Source organism: Castor canadensis, chromosome 3 (assembly GCF_047511655.1).
Source record: "Castor canadensis chromosome 3, mCasCan1.hap1v2, whole genome shotgun sequence".
Lineage (NCBI taxonomy): Eukaryota > Metazoa > Chordata > Mammalia > Rodentia > Castoridae > Castor > Castor canadensis.
The window spans coordinates 113,682,505-113,701,891 of NC_133388.1; the positions used below are offsets into that span (position 1 = coordinate 113,682,505).

The 19,387-nt window shown below is 36.9% G+C and overlaps 1 long non-coding RNA gene across 1 annotated transcript; it reads right to left on the reverse strand.

Annotated features, from left to right (window-relative positions):
• Positions 1–14,783: 14,783 nt before the first annotated feature.
• Positions 14,784–18,819, reverse strand: LOC141421331 (uncharacterized). The gene is made up of 3 exons (XR_012445924.1): positions 18,723–18,819; positions 16,810–16,872; positions 14,784–15,287 (listed from the first exon to the last, which is right to left on the reverse strand). It is a non-coding gene; the product is annotated as an uncharacterized lncRNA (long non-coding RNA).
• Positions 18,820–19,387: the final 568 nt, after the last annotated feature.

Below are 19,387 nucleotides of genomic sequence, written 5' to 3' on the forward strand. Positions count from 1 at the left end.
CAAAATTAGAGATGAGGGCAGAACAGGTTCTGCCTGAAAGTGAGGAGTGGTGGTGGGGAGAGGAAGGTGCAGGTGCCAGTGGGGAGAAATGGCCCAAACAATGTATGCACATAGGAATAAATGAATAAAAAAATTTAATAAATAAACAACTCAGAATGGATCAAAGATCTTAATGTAAGACTTGAGACTTTGAAACTATAATGGAAAAACTTATGGGAAATATTTAAAGATACAGGCATAGGCAACAACTTTCTGAATAGAACTCCAATTTCTCATGAAATAAGAGCAGGAAATGACAAGTGACCTTGTTATGCAAGTCTTGGAATGTCTCTGAAACAGTGTAAGTCAACATACAAAAGAGACATGTGCACACTCATATTTATTATAGCACTATTCACAATAGCCAAGCTATGGAGTCAGCCTATGTGTCCAACAAATGATGAATGGATAAAGAAAATGTGGTATATATACACAATGGAGTATTCAGCTATAAAGAAAAATAAAACTATGACATTTTTCAGAAAATGGATGAAATTGGAGGTCATTATGTTAAATGAGAGAAGCTAAGCTCAAAATGACACATATTGCATGTTTTCACACATATGCAGAATTTAACCTAAGATGATGATGATGATATGACATGATTATAAAAGGGGGAAAATTGGGAGCAGCAAGCAGGAGGGGGAAGCGTGAAGGGAGAGAAAAAGGTGCTGGGGGTGAATACAATTGAAGCACATTATATGTGTGTGAGTGTATGTGTCTTTCTCTCTGTATATATAATAATAGCATAATGAATCCTAATAAATAGTGTTAGTAAAAGAGGAAAGGTTAAGCAAGAATAATTGAAAGTTAAATTTGACCAAAATGTATTATTTTCATATATGTCAATATCACAGTGAAAGTCCTTTGTACAATTAATTTATACTAATGAAAAAACTAGTTGTGATTTTCTTTTTTTTCATTTTACAGTATGATGGATGGTTTTCAAATGCATCCTATACATTTTTGTTATTATGTTAGGTGTCTCTGAGTCTTATTTAGGTTTTTATTTGAAGAGACCATCTTTCTCACTAAGTTTAGTACATGGGTCTTAGCTTACATTTGTAGGCAGTTAATTTTCAGACCCTCTAAATATTAAAGCTCTCTATGCTGAACTCATGGTAATAAACGTGTTGTTTAATGTTAGGATTAAGTGAGACAATAATGAGTGCCTAATCCAGTGCCTGACCTGCACTTACTAGGTGTCTTCATCTGTGTTATTAGCAGAGTTTGCTATTCAAATCTGAGATTTGCTTGGTTCTCACCCTCGCACACAAGTCATGTTGAAGAAAACATGACTCTTGCTCCCTGATTTTCTAAGGATCTCCTCTCCTCTCTTTTCCTGGACAGATAACAGAGTCACATCCTATTATCTGTCCAGGAAAACCCTGGGGCAGCCTGTGATTTAAATTCATCACCTCACCTCACAGACCTGGCACTACATTCAGACCTGCCCCAATGGCTGCCTTCTTGCCATGTGCCATGGTCTCTGATAAGCCTTTCACCTTCATTTACAGCAGTACAAAAAGTCTTCTCTCTTCTCTTCTGAAACTGTCCAAAGCAATCAACCCCTCTAAACTTCTTGAGTGACTATAGCAGCATCAGTGTTTTGACAATTAATATAGACTATATTTTTAGTTTTCATGTTCTTAATGGAATAATTTTTCAGTCTTTTATATTTTTTAAGCTTTAAAGCTTTTTCCTTTTTTAAAATCCAGTCTTCAGCTCTATTGCAAATCTTTGAAGGTTTGCTCACTTACCACTGATGCACTGAAAGAAAATGATGCATTGAGGGATCCAGCCCAGAAAATCTTAGACCTGCCATTCTTAATGAATATTTTTGAGACATAGTGCTAAGTACTTGCTGAATAAGATCAAATGATATCATCAGTAAAATTAAAACCAGGTGCCAACTTCTAGATTTTCAGAAGTTATTGCTTACAAAGAATTATAGGATTTCCATTTCAAAAGAATTTATTTGAAAATGTTTTGAATTTCTTGAAGAGAAAAGTACTCAGCCTTCTTGTTATTGTTTCTTTTTGTAATTGGATGTGATAACCTTGTAAATTTAACAGGATATTACTCATGCATTCAAATTCTGAGAAGAGATATACTAAATAAAACCTCAGGTACATTGTTAAACACTTAAACTGATATTGACTAGGATTTATATGCAATAAAGTGTAAAAGAATTGTGTAGAACACCCAATTAAAGACTTCATGAGAATGCTAACATTTTGCATTTAATTTATACTTTCAATTCAGAGAGCAACATAATTATTCTATATTTCTGGAGGTGATTTGTTCAGGGAACACATTCTGCACTGTTTTGTGAACCTCTAAAATAAAAAATGCTACTAGTTCTTTTTATCTAGCTGTTTTTAATGTTGGCCATTTAAAATGGACATGTGGTCTTCACCAGATTTATCTTTGGCTTTTTTATTTAAACAGAAGACACGGTTTATCTCATATGTTATAACCTTATGAAACAATGCTGACTTGTGATACTTCTTTCTGTTGATATGCTATTGGTTCATTATTTTAAAATAACAAAAATAATGGCTGTGATACTATTTGTAGTGAGTGAGTGACTGAGTTCATTGTTGTAGAATTCACATTACAAACAATTACTTTTTGTACAAATGAACTTATTCTGGTGATGAACATGTTGTTCTGAAAAGTCTTGTTTGAGGATAAATTTGGGAATAACTAAAAACCCTAGCTTCTGAATTGGTCTTCAAATAAGCAATTTCAACAGTGAATGAAACCCAGTTTATACTAAAAGCAACTCCATTCTCCTTCTTTCAGGAACTGGGCACAATAACTCTTTTAACAGTAATAAATGATGTTATTAATATTTATTAGATAGTAAATTACACTTTATAAATAATACATGACAAGGGGAGAGCACATACGCGAAGTATGGGAATAGGCAGAAAACCTATTAGTTCTTCTCCAGAAGTAGTAATGCAGAAACCTTAAAGTTATGGAGGGTAACGTGAGAAGGAGATCAGGAACCAGTGTAAAGATCAGTTAGAGATGAATCAACTTGGGTTGTAACACCTGTGTACATGAAAGCAATGCTAGGAATCTTTCTGTATAGCCATCCTTAACTCAACTAGCAAAAACACTTTGTCTTTCTTATTATGCTTATGTCTTCTCTTCAACAAAATTAGAGCACTTTGTCTTTCTTATTATGCTTATGTCTTCTCTTCAACAAAATTAGAGATAAGGGCACAACAGGTTCTGCCTGGAAATGGGGTGGGGGAGGGGAGCAGGAGGGACAAAAGACCCAAACAATGTACTCACATGTGAATAAATGAATAATAAAAAGTTTTAAAAAAAGAAATTACACATTCACATGCACATGTATACACACATTATAGCTATCAGAATTCAGCTAATGCTATAACAATAATTAGATTTTATAATCACATATCATTGACTGGCTTCAAATATACTCTATTTTGTTTGATTCTTGCATCAATGCATGTAGGTGGGTGTTATTCTTTGACAGCTGTAGAGACTAAAGAGGATCAGTGTGAAAAACTTACTGGTCAGAGATCAAACAGCTGACTTGGGTTTGAGCAGAGGTCCACACTCTGATTTTGGATTCTTTGCTGCCTCTATATAAGTCCACTACAAAACAGTGTTGGAAAGCTGAAGGTGACATTCAGACTGAAATATATAGATAGATGGATGGATAGATAGATAGATGATAGATAGATAGATAGAGCTGGGTGCTGGTAGCTCACACCTGTAATTGTAGCTACTTGGGAAGCTCACATCAAGAGTGTCATGGTTTGAGGACAGCCTGGGAAAACAGTTTTAGAGAACTCATCTCCAAAATAACCAGAGCAAACTGCACTGAATGTGTGGCTTAAGTGGTAGAGCACCTGCTTTGCAAGTGCAAAGCCCTGAGTTTATGAGCATGTCAAAATGGCAGTGTAATCTAATGGGGAATGAGTAAGCACATAGTAATTTTATATCACCCAGAGACCTTATGAATCAGAATGACAATAATAACTTCCCAAGTTTTGTTATGCTGGAGACCAGAAACTCATGAAGACCATGTAGGAGGCAGGAAGGGGCTGGCTGGGGACTACAGGATGCATCTTTGTTGTTTTTAGCATCACATCTTTGGAGATGGCATCTTGTCTTCATACTACATCCAGCTGGAGCGAGTGTGTATCAAATAATGTCTATTGAGAGTGATTGGGAGTTTAGAAATCAGTTTGCTTTTAACTTGTGATTTCTGATAGAAGGAAGGAAACAATGATTATTGTAAAAGGAAGGTAAGTTTAGGAAGAAGTTTTCTTTTCAGAGAAGAGCAGTTAAAAAGTTTCAAATCTGCACTTAAGACTGGGAGAAATTAGCTGATTCTATACTTCCAGGCAGTTTTGACACAGTTGACAGCTGTTTTCTGAATTTTGACTCTAAACTTTGCTTTGCATTCTCAATATTTGCTCTATATGGGATTTGTTTTAATAGAGGCAATGGAGTGAGTAAAGTGTGATTTCTTCTTTCTCTGCGACAAAGGTCTTCACCTTGGATAAGGTTTCCCTTCCTCAAGTCTTCAACCCTCCTTATTGTATCTATTCCAAGTCCTGCTCTCTAATAATCTAGATAGATGACTAGTTTATTAACTGAATGTACCAAGTCCTAAAAGTCCATAATGATATAATTATGGTTTCATAGCTCAATTTTTCAGATAATACATATATATTTTATGTTATTGAATAACAAATAGATAATCCAAGCAGGTTGGGGATTAGGTTACTTACAGAGAAATTTATCTTCAAATGCAGTTTTATGACACATGCCTAGAATCCCAGCTACTTAGGAGGTAAAGATGGGAGAATGTTGGATTTGAAGCCTATCCAGACAGAAGTTGGTGAGACTTTTGTCTCAAAAACCAAAACCAACCAAACAAAAAAGGGCTAGACATGTGGTTCAAGTTATAGAGTGCTTGCCTAGCACATGAGGGCTTGGGTTCAGTCTTCAGTACAGTGAAAAATTATCTTCAGAAGAAAATTTAGATGTGATCTATCTCATTTGTGATATTGGTTGGCTCTAACTGCCATGACAAAATATCATTGACTGAATGACTTAAAGGAGAGACACTCTTTTCTTACAGTTCAGGTGGCCAGGTATTCAAGATCAAGGTTGTGACAGGACTGGTTTCAACTGAGGCCTTTGACCTGCTGGCAGATGGTGCCATCTTGCTGCCTCTTCACAAAGTTTTCCCTCTGTTCCCTCTTGCCATCTCAGCTGGCTTCTCCTGACCCTCCTAACTTCCAAGATCTATACTTCCCCCGCCCCCAGTTGAATCATGTGCTGCATCTATACTCACTCAGTATAGACCCATCCTGTTTCCTGGATTGAAATGGCATGAGATTGCCATATGCTGATGATTCCAGTGTTAACAATTCCATTCTATGTCTTTCCTCTGACTTCTGGACTGCTTTATCCAATTGCCTTATTGCGATCTGCAAGTGGGAGTCCTATAGGAGATGGGGACTTAAACCTGTGTGTCCATCCTGAAAAGACACAGCTTCCAGATCTCCTCCTTCAACATTCCTTCCTACCTCAGTTCTTCCTACTACTCTTGTCACACCCTTGCTTCCTCAAAGTGGTCTTGGTAAAGTGATGGTCAGATCTCAATTATTCAGTGGTTTCTGCTTCCCTGAGAGAAGACACCCACATCCTTCTTTAAGCCACAGGGCCTCAGGTACATGTTCCTGCAGCCTCCATACCCTTTTCTGTCATCCTTCCCTGGGCACTGTTCAACCCACTGTCTGCTCCAGCCACAGAGCTCTTGCACACATCAGTCATCATGGGCAAGTCCAGTTCTCTTTCCCTCTAATGTCCACACAGCTGGTCTACACAGACATTTCCTTCTGGTTTCTTCTCAGTTTTCTCAGTTCTTGGGCCTGGGGACTGAGGTGGCTCTTCAAGGACAGTACCTTCTGCTTATCTATTTTCCCCTTTACTCTTATCCATTTATTCCTGGCTTATACCATACAATATATTTTACCTGTTTCAAATATGCATTATTTTACATATTAAAACTGTGAAGTCAGCATGCTCTGATAATTCATAGCATTTTAGATAATCTATCATGGAATTTGTTCTTTCTTTGTTGCACCTTAAAAAATACATCATATCTTTAATGAAATTGAATATTCAGTTGTCTTGGTATCAGCTTTCTCCTGGAGAGAAATATTTTTGCCATTTTCCTCCATTTTGTTCCCAAAAACTAACATAAGACTTGAATCACTTAGGAAATTAATCAATTAAGAAGAGGTCCAAACATGTGTTCAGAAAACTTATTAATCTAGGACAGAAAAAACTGAATCACAGTGACAATTAGACAGTTTTTCATGGTCTAGGTAGCCACAAATGAAGGCCCAAGTGCCACTGAGGCAGTGGAAATGGTGAGAGGTGGGACACATTTATAAAAATAAAAATGACAGCACCTTGATCTCCAGTGAGCTGAAGGAAATGAGGCAATACTAGGTCCTGAGGTTTGAGCTGAACCACATATCCAGCATGCCTTATTCCTCCAAACTTTCTTGGTTTATATGACAGTCACACATGCTGAGAGCAAAATCAAAAGTGTAGAAACTGATGTGATGCAGAAGGAACATCCCTTCCATGCCTTGGGCCCACCATGATGTGTGTCCAGGCCCACAACCCAGCCTGGCAGGCACAGGGAGCGTGTGGCTCTGATGTGGGGGCTGATCTCTCTATCTTATATTCTAAACATGTGTTCAGAGCAGAAGATCCAGAATGAACAGCCTTTCACCATACAGTAGCTGCATGTTATTCTGCCATACAGTTGTGCCCTATTTATCTAGTTCCTGATAAGGAGCATGGAGGTGAGGTCTTCATTGTTTATTTGTTGATTTTCTTATATAGATGTGATTACAATGGTTCTATAAATTCTTGGACTTGGAATTGCTGTGTAAAAGAGGATATACATTTAGGTATGCTGTGATTATTGTCATCTTTCCCTATGAAATGGTGATGCCTGTACATGAGATAGTCTCAGTTTTACCTTGCTGTTAATACTACTAATATTAAACGATTACAGCTTTGCTAAAATGATTTGATAAAAGAAGGTCCTTAATGAGAAATGAGTTTAACCTCTTTGTTTTTAAATATGGTCATACTTTGATTAGTAAGGATTAAGTGAGTTAATATTTGTTTAGCACAAGGTACATGATACATAATAAAAACCAAAAATATTATAAACATAAGCACATAGGATGTCAGCTGAAATTATTTATAACTGCTATTCCTCTTGTGATTAGTGGTTTATTTTTACATTTTGTGTGGTCAAATTTATGAAAACTTTCTTTTAAGATTTCTGAAATTTGTATTTTTCTTGGGAAAGATTACTAATATTAAATCATTATAATTGCTTAAAAGTGTTATAGTGAACATACATTAATATTTAAACTAGACAAGTTAATAAAAGTCTTTACCTAACAAAATGTTTATTCTTTAATAATAAAAATTTGAATTAAAAGTAGCAACCTAGGTATAGAAAACTAATTAATTATATTTATTTTAATAGGCTGTTTTCCTAAATTTAGAAGAAATATTTTAAAGACTTATACTGAATATTTTGATCTCTTTAATATTTGAACAGAGGTATGTTATTTAATGCTTTCCTCCCTCCCTTTCTTCCTTCCTTCTTTTTCTTTCTCTTTACTAAGCATAGATATCAAAGAAATGCTTTTACTGATAATATTATTTGTAGAATATGAAAAACTTTTAATAGTAAAATTCTTTCCAATCTTTCCCTTATTTTCTCAGAGTCTTTCTTTCTCAATTTAATACAGGCTTCAAGTACTAACTGAAAACAGTGAACATTACCAAGCCTGTCTCTAGAGAGTTTAAATGTGGATATTATTAGAAAATAGAGATTTAACATGTTTATGAAATGTATGATATTCAAATAAAATAGTATGCATTGAAATTCAACATGTGCTAATATGCCACAAATTGACAAAAGTAAGTAATTACTTATTCCACAAAGTTTTGAGAATTATATAACTTAATATAAGCTGATTTAAACATGCACAGAGTCTCTTTTGAGTGACTTCAATATCTCCAAAAAATATTCAATCTTTTTATTTAAAATATGAGTCACTTTTTGGCTCTTTTGTGTCAGATAAGTGCATTTCATTTGGAAAAGTTATTATTTTCTTTCATTAGAAATAATTTTTATTTAATAAAGCACTTCATATTTTCAGGAAATAAAACAAAGGAAAATAAATTTTATTGTTACTGTTTGTTAGTTAAAAAGGCTAGGTAATAGGACAGGTTTTTTGTTGTTTAAATGTTTCATTGAGATTTTATGTTTATTGTTTGATTTATTGGTTGATTACAGATCCTCTAGATTTTCTTCCATGAATTCAACCACTGTGGATGGAAACTACTAGGAAAAAAATGACTTCTTTACTGAACATATGCAGAATTTTTCTTATTATTCCCTAAACAATTTAGAATAGCCATTTTGCATAGTATTTACGCTCTGTTATTTATTATGAGTAATCTCGGGATGATTTAGATTATGTAGGGGTTATGTATAAGGTTGTATGCAGATACTATGCTGTTTTATATGAAGAAATTGAGTATCCACAGATGAATGATTACAGGTATCTGCTATCATAAATGTTTAGAGGGAAGTACTTCTTTTAAAATTTAACCTTCTTATAGCAAGATATCTGAGTGACTTAATTCTTCAAACAAAGTGATTATGATCACAAAATGAGCAGTCATCGGAGAACCAGGTGGGCATCATATGTAATAAATTACCCAGTCACAGTGACTCAGGGACCCTCTTGGGAGTTAAAATGCATTTCCCTAGCTGCCTTTCAATGTGTATCCAGCATGTTATCTTGCAGGTTGAAAGAGCATGTGTGTGAACATGCATGCATCTTACATATTTCTATGCAGTCCTCTTTCTGTGCAGTCCACTTTAGGTCTCTGCGCACCGTAACACCACATTCTCCTTGAGGTATGTGCAAGATGCTCCTCTGCAGGTAGAAAGGAAAGGTCCCTCTATTGTTTGGATCTGAAAGCCTGTTTGTTAAGACTTGGTTCCCAGGTTGGAACTATCAGGAGATGGTGGGAACTTGTAGAGGTGGGCATAATGGGCGATTTGAAAGTTATTGGGAAGGTGATTGTGGGATCCTTATCCCTTCCTTTTTCTTCTCGTTCACATCCCAGCCATAAGGTGACTGCCTGTGCTCTGTCAGGTGCTCCTGCCATGTTTTTCTGTTTTACCACAGGCCCAAAACTACTGAGCTCATCAATCATGGACTGAAACTTCTAGAGCTATATGTCAGAAACGACATAATATATATATATATATATATCAGCTGATTATCTCAGATATTTTTAACTTAATGGAGAGCAGACACAGGTGGGTTGCCATATTTATAGCTATTTTAACATTATTGTTTTAAGGCATTGTTTTCATATATGTTTACTAAGGCATATAATGTGTGTAGCATTGAACACGTGTAATTTATGAAATTTTATATATTGGAAGCATATGCTCACTATATGCTCAAAGTTCACTTCAGAGAATAGAAAAGATCACTTTTTGTGTAACCCCAGACCAAATTCCTGGGCTGGGCTGGAACTGTCTGGACAATGACCTGCTGGAAGACTCATTTCGCATTCACAGGCTAAGTGTCAGTAGTAGAAGTGAAGTCTGCTTCATCCTGGTGTTAGAGGAGTAAAATCACTCATTCTACATTGCCTCTGGCTAACTTCAATTTTCTTTGAAGTTTTTATGTAATGTTTTGACTACTGGATTCAAAGAGCAAATTGTCTAAAGCCATTGCACTTCGTTTCACTAAATACCTTTGTGCAGATGTGTGACTTGGATTGCAGCTGTCCCCAGGATTTATTGGCAATGGTTTGGTTCCTGATACAGAAATTGATACTGACAATATTATCAGCCAGCCACCTTTTCATAGTGAAATGTGAAAGTCCAAAATGATTACAGAAATGACAGCACACAGAAACCCTGGGCAACTAGAAAATTGCCATTGCGCTTTAAAACTGGGGGCAAACACGGTTGTAATGACTCGCAGCTTAATCAGATAATGTGCTTCAGATTATGTGTTGTAGAATAGTCACTTTGAAGCCAGATATACATAATTCTCTTTTATTCTATCTTTGTGTGTGTAACAGGGTGTCCTATTACCTCCAGAGCTCCCCACTTTGCTGGCACCGAGACAGTGTCTTTGCTGTGCTTCTGATTTGGTGATTTGCACACAGATGGAGATGTGCTAGTTCACGTTTGATCACGCTAGGATAAGGCATCCTGACATTGCTGGAGTGTGTGCAGAATCCCTTTCAGGTTGGGATTGGATCTCTGCAGCAATGGGCAGCCTAGATCAGCAGTAAGAATGGAGAGAGTCTGTGGTTGAGAGAGATTCATTAGTCTTGTCTACACCGGCTGCCTCCTATGTCTGGTGAAAGCAGCTGCCTCCTGCAGTGTGTGTTTGCTGAATGTTGAGTGGATCTGGTTTCCAGATCTGCAGGTCAGAGGAGACTGGGAGCTGTGCTGGTGTGCTGCATATTTGTGCAAATCCTATGGTAGGAAATTGGTACTACATGCAGTAAGCCTGCCTTAATCATGAGTTGATCACAAGCAGTTTTGTCCAAGTGCAATCAAAAAGGAGGAATAAACTTTTTAAAATCAAATGTAATTTCAAGAACAAAAATTTTAAGTCCTCACATGTGCATTAAGCAGTCAGTTGATGTGGAGGTGTCAGTCTTGTCGTTATCTTCAGTGTTTAGAACCATTTATGATCTGAATGTTTCTCTGCCCTTAATTTTGTGAAAATCACCCTCCACAAATACAAATGATGCCTCAAGAGCTAGATAAAAGTGAATGTGCTTAATTGAAGTGAAAAAGTGAACATTTAGACTTGCTGAAAGGTAGCCTGTCTTTTGCCAAAGTTGGATGGTGGTGTGGGAAAAATGAATCAAGCATCCTCAGAACAGCACTGAACTCTGTACATCCTGAGCGTGTGTGGGTTTTCCTAAATGGCCTCTCCTGGGAACCATAAACCTGTGGACACAAAGTGCCTAATTACAATGGACAAAAGCCTCACAAATTTGGAGAAAGATAGAAATGTACACATCCAAAAATCCAACGAATTCCAAGTCCTATAAACACAATGATTGCAATATTATATTATATTCACATATAATATAATATATAATATAAATAACATAATATAAAATAAATATAATATAAAATAACAGTCACTATTATATATAACATATATACATATATTCACAAAATAAACTTGTAATCAAACTGTAAAAGTCTGAGCTGGGGGGTAACACTCACTGGTTGGAATCATTTTCTAGAATGTGCAAGACCCTGGGTTCCATCCCTAGCACCACCAAAAAATAATAAGAGAAAGAAAAGAACAGAAGCAAATTATAAAAATCCAAAGATACAGAGAAAGCTGGAAACAGCCAGGTAGAAATGTGCACACTGAGCTGCAATATGATCACCAAATAACTTCTCAGCAGAAACAATGGTGCCAGAAGGTAATAGGATGACATACTAAAATTGCTGGAAGGAAAACCAGTCAAATAAGAATGCTTTATTTGACAAAATCACCCTTCGAAAATGAACTTGAGACATTTCCATGTAAAGAAAAGCTGAGGGATTTCATCAGTAGAACTGTGCATCATGGGAGTCTCTCAAATTGAAATAAGAGAACACTAGTCAGAAAATAGGAGAACAAAGATCTGAAGATGTCTGTAAAAGGAACTAGATAAAGTACTTCTCCCCTGACTTAAAATACAAATACACACAAATGACTGTGACTCCATGTTACTTGGCAGACGATACATCTCAGGGCCCACAGCCACTGTGCTCACACATTTGGACAAATGGAGAAAAACTTTCAGGGTTAACTACTTGTGAAAACCTCAGAGCCATTGAGGACTTTGCCTTTAGTGTCCATAAAAAGCCATGGAGCCATACAAACAGTTGTTCAGGGCTGAGTTACTGTCAGTTGTTTTTGTCCCAACTCAGCTTTGTCAATGCTTTTGCATTTTACTTCCTAGTGATAAAGTAAGTGCTCCTTAGCCTTCAGTTACAGAAAGATTTTACTAAACTCAACAGTTAGAACAAAATTCAATATTGTATCTGTGTATTTCAACCAACTTTAATTGAGTTGAGAATTTCATTTTATGATTTAAAAAGTAAAGATTTATCTTCAAGGAAGGGAAATAAAAGTGATATTGAGAGCAAGATTTTTTAACTTATTAATAGCATCAATGTTTTAATAGGCTGCCTTCACCTTTAACCCTCTTATTCTGCATTTCCTTTCTTTTTAACCCACGTCCCTCCAACACATAAGTAAGGGAATCCAGTGATCTCCAAAAGTGAAAGTGTCGGTTAATTTTAAGAAGGTTTTGTTATGAAGCTAAATTGTCTACTAATATAGCAATGACCAAATCTGAACTCCAGTTTTGGGCAGTACGGGGGTTTGAATTCGTGGCCTTGAATGTCCTGGGCAAGTGCTTTACCACTTCAGCCACTCCCCTGCCTTTTTGTGTTAGGTTATTTTTCAGCTAAAGTCGCACTTCTTGCCTGAGTCTGCTGGGACCTTGGTCTTCCTACCTATGACTCCTGAGAAGCTGGGATCATAGGAGTATATCACTACACCAGAATACATTTAATGTATTCTGTCACTTATTGTTTTTTCTCCTTAATATTGCTGCTCATTTTTAATCACGTCTGTGTTTAGAATCAACTGCATCATAATTAATTTTTAAATTTTATATCTAATAAACATAAATGTTCTTTTTTCACAATTGAGAATATAGGACATGAATTTAAATGCTCATCATTGAATATGGAATTCGATTCAATTCAACTTAGCCCTGTAATTCTCTTTTCAATTAATAGAAAAATGTAGGTGAAATCTTATTCATCATGTTACTTTCTGATGATTGGCTGATTGCATACATAGTAGGATGTAAACATGTATTTAAACTACTTTTGGGGCATTAGGTCATTTTATATTATTATGTCTGTAACAGTCTATTTTTCTTTTAGATCCCATTTTGATCCTAACTTCATCCATTACCTGACCTGACTCTTCTTAATAATCAGTAAAATTATATGGATTTGTGAGATTTTGCTGTTGGGATTATAAGCAAAACAAATTGTACTTCATGCTTGTTTTGTTATATCTTTATAAATAAGTGTGTGTTCTCTCTCTCCCCCTCTCTCCCTCTCCACTTCTCCCTCTCGATCTCTTCCCCAACTTATTTTTCTTAATTCTAAATATAAATGAATAATATTTCATCCAATCTTCTCTTAAAGTATATTACTAAGATACCACTAATAGGCAAAGAAGGGAAGGAAGGAGCAAAAGAAGGAAGGAAAAATTAAAATAAGGACTCTTATTTCATATTCTTCAAGCCAGTTAACATAAACCTAACTTGGGAACACTATCACTTGATTGCAGAAGCATCAATTACCCTCTCCAACCTTTCACAATCTCCCAATTTTAGCCTTTTGTCTTACACTGGTCAGAGCCTTATACCCTCATCTTACCTGAACTCAATTCTGCCTTCAGGGACAGAGCAACCTGCCTCTCCTGGGAATCCAGGAATTCTCTTAGGACCATCCAGAAAGGGATGTAGCTTCACTCTTCTTTGAGGCAGTGGTAGCCATGCAGGGATTGCTGCTGCCTCTGAATTATCCTTTGTCATATGCATTATATTCTGTCTAATGTATTTATAATTGGACTCATGATTTGCAGACAAAACCATATAACATATTAAATTCCAGCCAACATCACAGAGCTGATCAGCTGTTAAACCACTGGATACGTTCTGGAAAGAAATGGAATCATGGGACAACAATCATTCTGTAACAAAGAGAATTATTTATAACACCAGACTGTGAAAGACCTTTCTAGTCCTGTTTCAAAATGTACAAATCATAGCAGAAAAAGAAAATTGATAAATTGTGCTAAATAAAATCATGACTTATGAATGACATAAAATCCCAGAGAAAAACACAACAGGGAAAGGTATATTTGCAATTCAATCACAAAATATGAATGTCCTTCATATGCCACTTTACTATAGATAGAAAAAGGCCAATAATTCCGTAAAATTGCTTTTTATAAAAGGAAAGGGAGAAATAAAAGGAGAGTTCAAAGAACAGAACACACAAGTTTGTCTGAAACCAAAGGCTTCTCAATGTCAACCACAGTAGGAAAATTCTAAAACCACACTGAAATACTGTCTTTTGCTCAGTAGATTTGCAGAATATTGCAGAATCTAATGATACTCTGTTGTTAAGAAACTGGTGAGATACTTATTTTGTACAATCCCTGTGGAAGCAAGTGGCAATATATGTCTCAATCGCAAGTTGGATATTCCTTTTGACTCAGTAATCCTACTTCTGAGTGTACCTGAAGAAGTATGAATCAACATATGTACAGTGCTTTGTTCACAGAGCACATCACTACCAGTTTGTACTTAGGAACACCAGGCAGAAAGAACTTACACAACATGCTAGGAGGCATTTTAACCAAGTAAATTACCAAAAAAGCAAAAAAATCAAATAAAAATAAAAGCGAAGCCAACCTTGGCACTAAATATGCCATAGGGAGGGTACTTATTTATAAGAGATGAAACCTGAAGGATGTCACCATGTTTGACCTTAGCTGAAAAGATGCTCACCTGTGATTCGGGTTTATGTGGCTCTATACATGTTCACATATGACCACAAAAGCACTATTTGAGGATTACAAATAAATTTGAATGAATAGGTTCATTCACAAATATGGAATTCACAAATCATGATAATAGATTGGATATATTTGAAATAATCAGTTTTCTCAAGTTAAAGAAAAAAATGAAAGTTCAACATTTCTTCATTGTCTTATAATATAGATAACAATCAATACCTCATTTTTAAGACCTTGAAAATTAAACAACTTATTAATTGCACATAGCTTAATCTTTGTGTCACTCAGCTTTTTATCACTTTTACACATTACCTGAGAGAAATTAACTCAAAAGAGGAAACATTTATGTTAGCTTTACTGTTTTACAGGTTTTAGTCCATGATCACTTTGGTCTATAACTTTGGGCCTGTGGTGACACAGGACATCATGGTAGAGCCTACAAAGTTGGAGAAGGCTGCTTACCTCCTGACAGCTGGGATGCTGTAAAAGAAAGAAAGAGAGGTGAAGCCCAAGGTCTCAGCCTCCCCTTCAAGGGCAAGCCCCCATGACTAGTTTCATTCCACATGGCCACATCTTAAAGGTTCTGCCACCTTCCAACAGCACAATTACTTGAGGGTCAAACCTTTATTTACATGGCCTTCGAGAGACATTTAAGATATCAACATAACAACCTGAACCTTTAGTTGATTTCTTACTATTCCTGATGACATGTTTAACCTGATGAAATATTATACAATGTATCAGGACATCCCATGGAATCCCATAAATAAGTACAATTTTTATGTTTTGTGTATCAGTTAAACAAATATCTAGAGTAAATACTTATTCACCTACACATACTTGGAGTTAAAAGTGATCCCAGGATATTTAGAAATATCTGTAAAATTTCTCTAAATGAAAACAGTATCTTACAAACAGTAATAAATAAGGCATTCAATGCTTTTAGACCATCTGGAAACATTTTGTTTGATTGTGTATGTTCTTGCTGAGCAATTAGAGTTATCTTCTAGAAATGATGAATTTGGTCTTCAAGTAAACCATTTGACTCTTGACTGGATATATTTGGAATAATCCATTCTCTCAAAGTAAAGAAAAAAGACAGTTAAACATTGCCCCTTAATCTGATGATGCAAATAATAATTATTCTTTATCACTTTTTCTTGATGAGTTAGTGAAACTACAGGGACATTTGCTGAGAGCACCCGCTCTGTTTATAGCCACTCCAAATTAGCATCCAGTGGAGGCTCCTGTAAACTACTAGTCAAGGTTCTTAGTAAGGTGCAAATAACAGAAACAAAGTTTGACTGTATCAGCTAGCTTTGGCTGTGTAACAAATGCAGTGCTTTAAGAGAAGGACATGCAATTTAGTTTATGAATCTGGTGTTGGACATTTATGCTGGCTGATTTTCTTGTGTTTTGCTAAACTGAAGTCAGCTACTATGTTTAGAAGGTCTCTGAAGGAATGCCAAACTTCTGGTCTGTAAGGTTTCCCTGTATCCACCAGAATTGCCAAAACCAATTCATATGGATTGGCAAAAATTCTAAGATATATAGTGAAAAACTTAGAAGTCTTCTGGCAACTCTTGATTGGAAGTGTGAATTTCCTAATTACTGATACTTATTTTGGTCTAAGGGAGACAGGAAAAGTATTAGATTCAAGGGATGGGGAAGTAGATTCCACTTTATAATGGCAAGAGCTGCAAATTCATGTAGCAGGGACACAGACACACTGACATGAATAACTGTGTCTTCTTTCCAACACTCTATAAGCAAAAGAAACTCAAGTCACTCACTACATTGCTCTGTGGTTTAGGAAGTACAGAAATTTGCCAGAGTACTAGGTGGGTTGAGGAGGCAACCACAGAATCAATCCAATGGAAGCATCACTATTACTGATCCCTGGAGTCTACAGCCAGCTTTACCTCTTCTGATGGGACCTACTGTTGCCATAGGTGGATGGCAAGTGCCATTCCCCTTAGGACTGAATATTATTGACACCTACCAGTGGATGCTTCACGGTCCTTGCCCCAGTGGTGATTGGGTTTGCTCAGTTGAGGCCATTTACCTATGAACGTCGGATAAGTGGGTTAGGAAAGGAATTATCTGACTTCTTTCCCTTCCAGATGGGGAAGAGTTACTGTATAGCTCAGTAAGACCATAAGGTAGGGAAATTCAGCTGAGGACAAAAGACAGAATGTGAAGTAGCCAACATATGCCACATTAGAATAAGCTGGGAGAGACAGAATGTGTACGAATCTAAAATAGCCTGTTTAAAAAGTGTGTTTGTTTGGTCTTTGTTATTGTTTTCTCTTTTCTCTTGAGAGAAAGAAGCCTCAAAACTGGATGTTATCTGCCAGGATCACAGAAGTTCTTGACCCGAAAGGGCTCAGGAAAGGAATGAACAGACAGGACACAAATTGAGAGGACCAGAAGGCTGATGACCAACTGGTAATTTTTTATTTTTGCAGTACTGCTTATAAGTAGTACAAAGCAGGAAGTTATACAATACAAGGAGAACTTCTATGCCTGTATGCCTGGGAAACAAAGCCCTGTACCTGAAAAACAAAGTCCTTGCTCCAAAACTCCCTGGTTTCATAAACAAAACTCAGACCCTCCTAGTTTCACCTAGTTTCACATACACAAAACACAAGCCTGGTTGCCAAGGGCAGGTGCCCTGTTCCTGACCTTTCATAAACAAATACCTTCAGGCTATTAATGTTTCTTTTCTCCAGACAAAGGGAGTCACTCCATGCTCCCTTGAAACCCCAGTGAGATATATGGTCCACTTGCAGTCACTGACCTTGTCAGGATCTTGATAAGCCACAACCTTGTCAGATTGCTGCTCATTGTTCCTAACAGTAATCAAGGTTCACAATATGTATTAGGGATGAGACATTTAAAGTCTAGTCAGAGAGTCGTAGTAGAGACAAGTTCCTACACTGAGATTTCCTGGTCAAAGCATATTTCACCAGATAGTTGCCCCTGATTTATAAGATTCTTCTATGTGAGGTATCTCAAAGGGCATTTCTCACTTTTATTTTTACATTTCTCCAGGCAGGTGAGGAAAAATAAGATAACACGAGGCACATGGTGAAGAGTATGCATGTTCTGTGATGAAGGGTAGTGGAGTGTGATGTGAAACCATGCAATCTGGGGACATTGGTGTTCAAGTAATCTATGAGATATGCACGAGGCCACCTCACATCTCATGCCTTTGTGTCCCTGAAATGACAACAACTCTGACATCAACCTCGTACTTTATTATGAATGTGGAGTACACAAGAAGCATTCCTGTGAGAAAGTAGTCAATGAATATTAGTGTTAGTCCTATTACTCCTGGAGAATCACAAGTTATACAGCTGAAGAAGTCAGTTTATAAGTAGCCATACTCCCAGGAGGCATGTAAAACTTGAACAAGGTTGCTTCTAAACTAAACAGAAAAATGTAGATTTTTATTTTATTATCTGAAGAATGGTCTCCACTAAGAAGGTATTACACTTCTTTGTAGCTGGGAAGAATTTTTAACATTTCCTACATTTCTGTGTCAACAATATCACCTGCCTCCCTTGTTTTCTAACTATTGTAATCATTTTCTATGGAGGGTGTGGGCTAGCTTTCCAATGACACATCATCTTTCCCAAGCAGTCTGGCCATCAGCACTTGTGCTCTCACTGTGTACCAGCCAGCAGGCCAGATGCTTTCCTTATAGTAGTTCATTGTTCCTCACACAGGCTTACTATTGACCTCTCCAGTTCACAGGTCAGAGAATGAGATGCAGAACATTAAATATCTTACCTAATACCACAAGCCACTAAGTGGTGGGCCCAGGTTTCCAGCCCTTATGTTTTACTGTAAAGTCCCAGCATTTGCATGCTATTCTTGAAGTAGCTCCCACTCTTAAAACCAGGGACTCACCTCAGATCTCTTAACTCCAGAAGACCCCAGGTCCCAGCAGGTGTTGGCCAATAGCACAAACTCAGGGCCCTCCACACCTGTGTCTGAGGGAGCCCAGGGCAGGCAACTTTGTATATAACAGCAATGGTAGAAAATCTAGGTCAATCATTCTGGAAATAGACATTTGTTGTTTGGCTGGGCTGAGTCGGTTGTTTACTTCTACTGAGGATATACTTCCTAGAGATCAGTTGCAAGGGAAAGTGGGCATTGTGCCTCTGCCTGCAATCATCAGCTAAGTACTGACAAAAGACTTTGCAGAAGCCCAATCCCCTGTTCACACAAGGATTTCAAGGGAGCAAGCTTGGTCTGCTCAAGGGCAGGATGTTGATTTGTGTTAAGTATTTCTTAAGGAGTTATTTTGGCCTCAGTCACATGGAATAGTTTGTTTGAAGTTCCAGGAAAATTGTGAGTTGGCCCAAGACACTGCTTAACCTCTGCCCTTCTCCCTGCCCAGAGAGTGATGCTGATGGGCACTGAAAGAGCAATACCTCATGACCTTACTTATGTGCAGAATGTACCAGTGGTGCTCACAGAAGCCAAGTTGAAGGGTAGCCACAAAGGGTAAAGTGCAGGGGTGGGGATTGGGGAAGTATTGGCAAAGAATGTAAAATTTCATCTGCATTGGA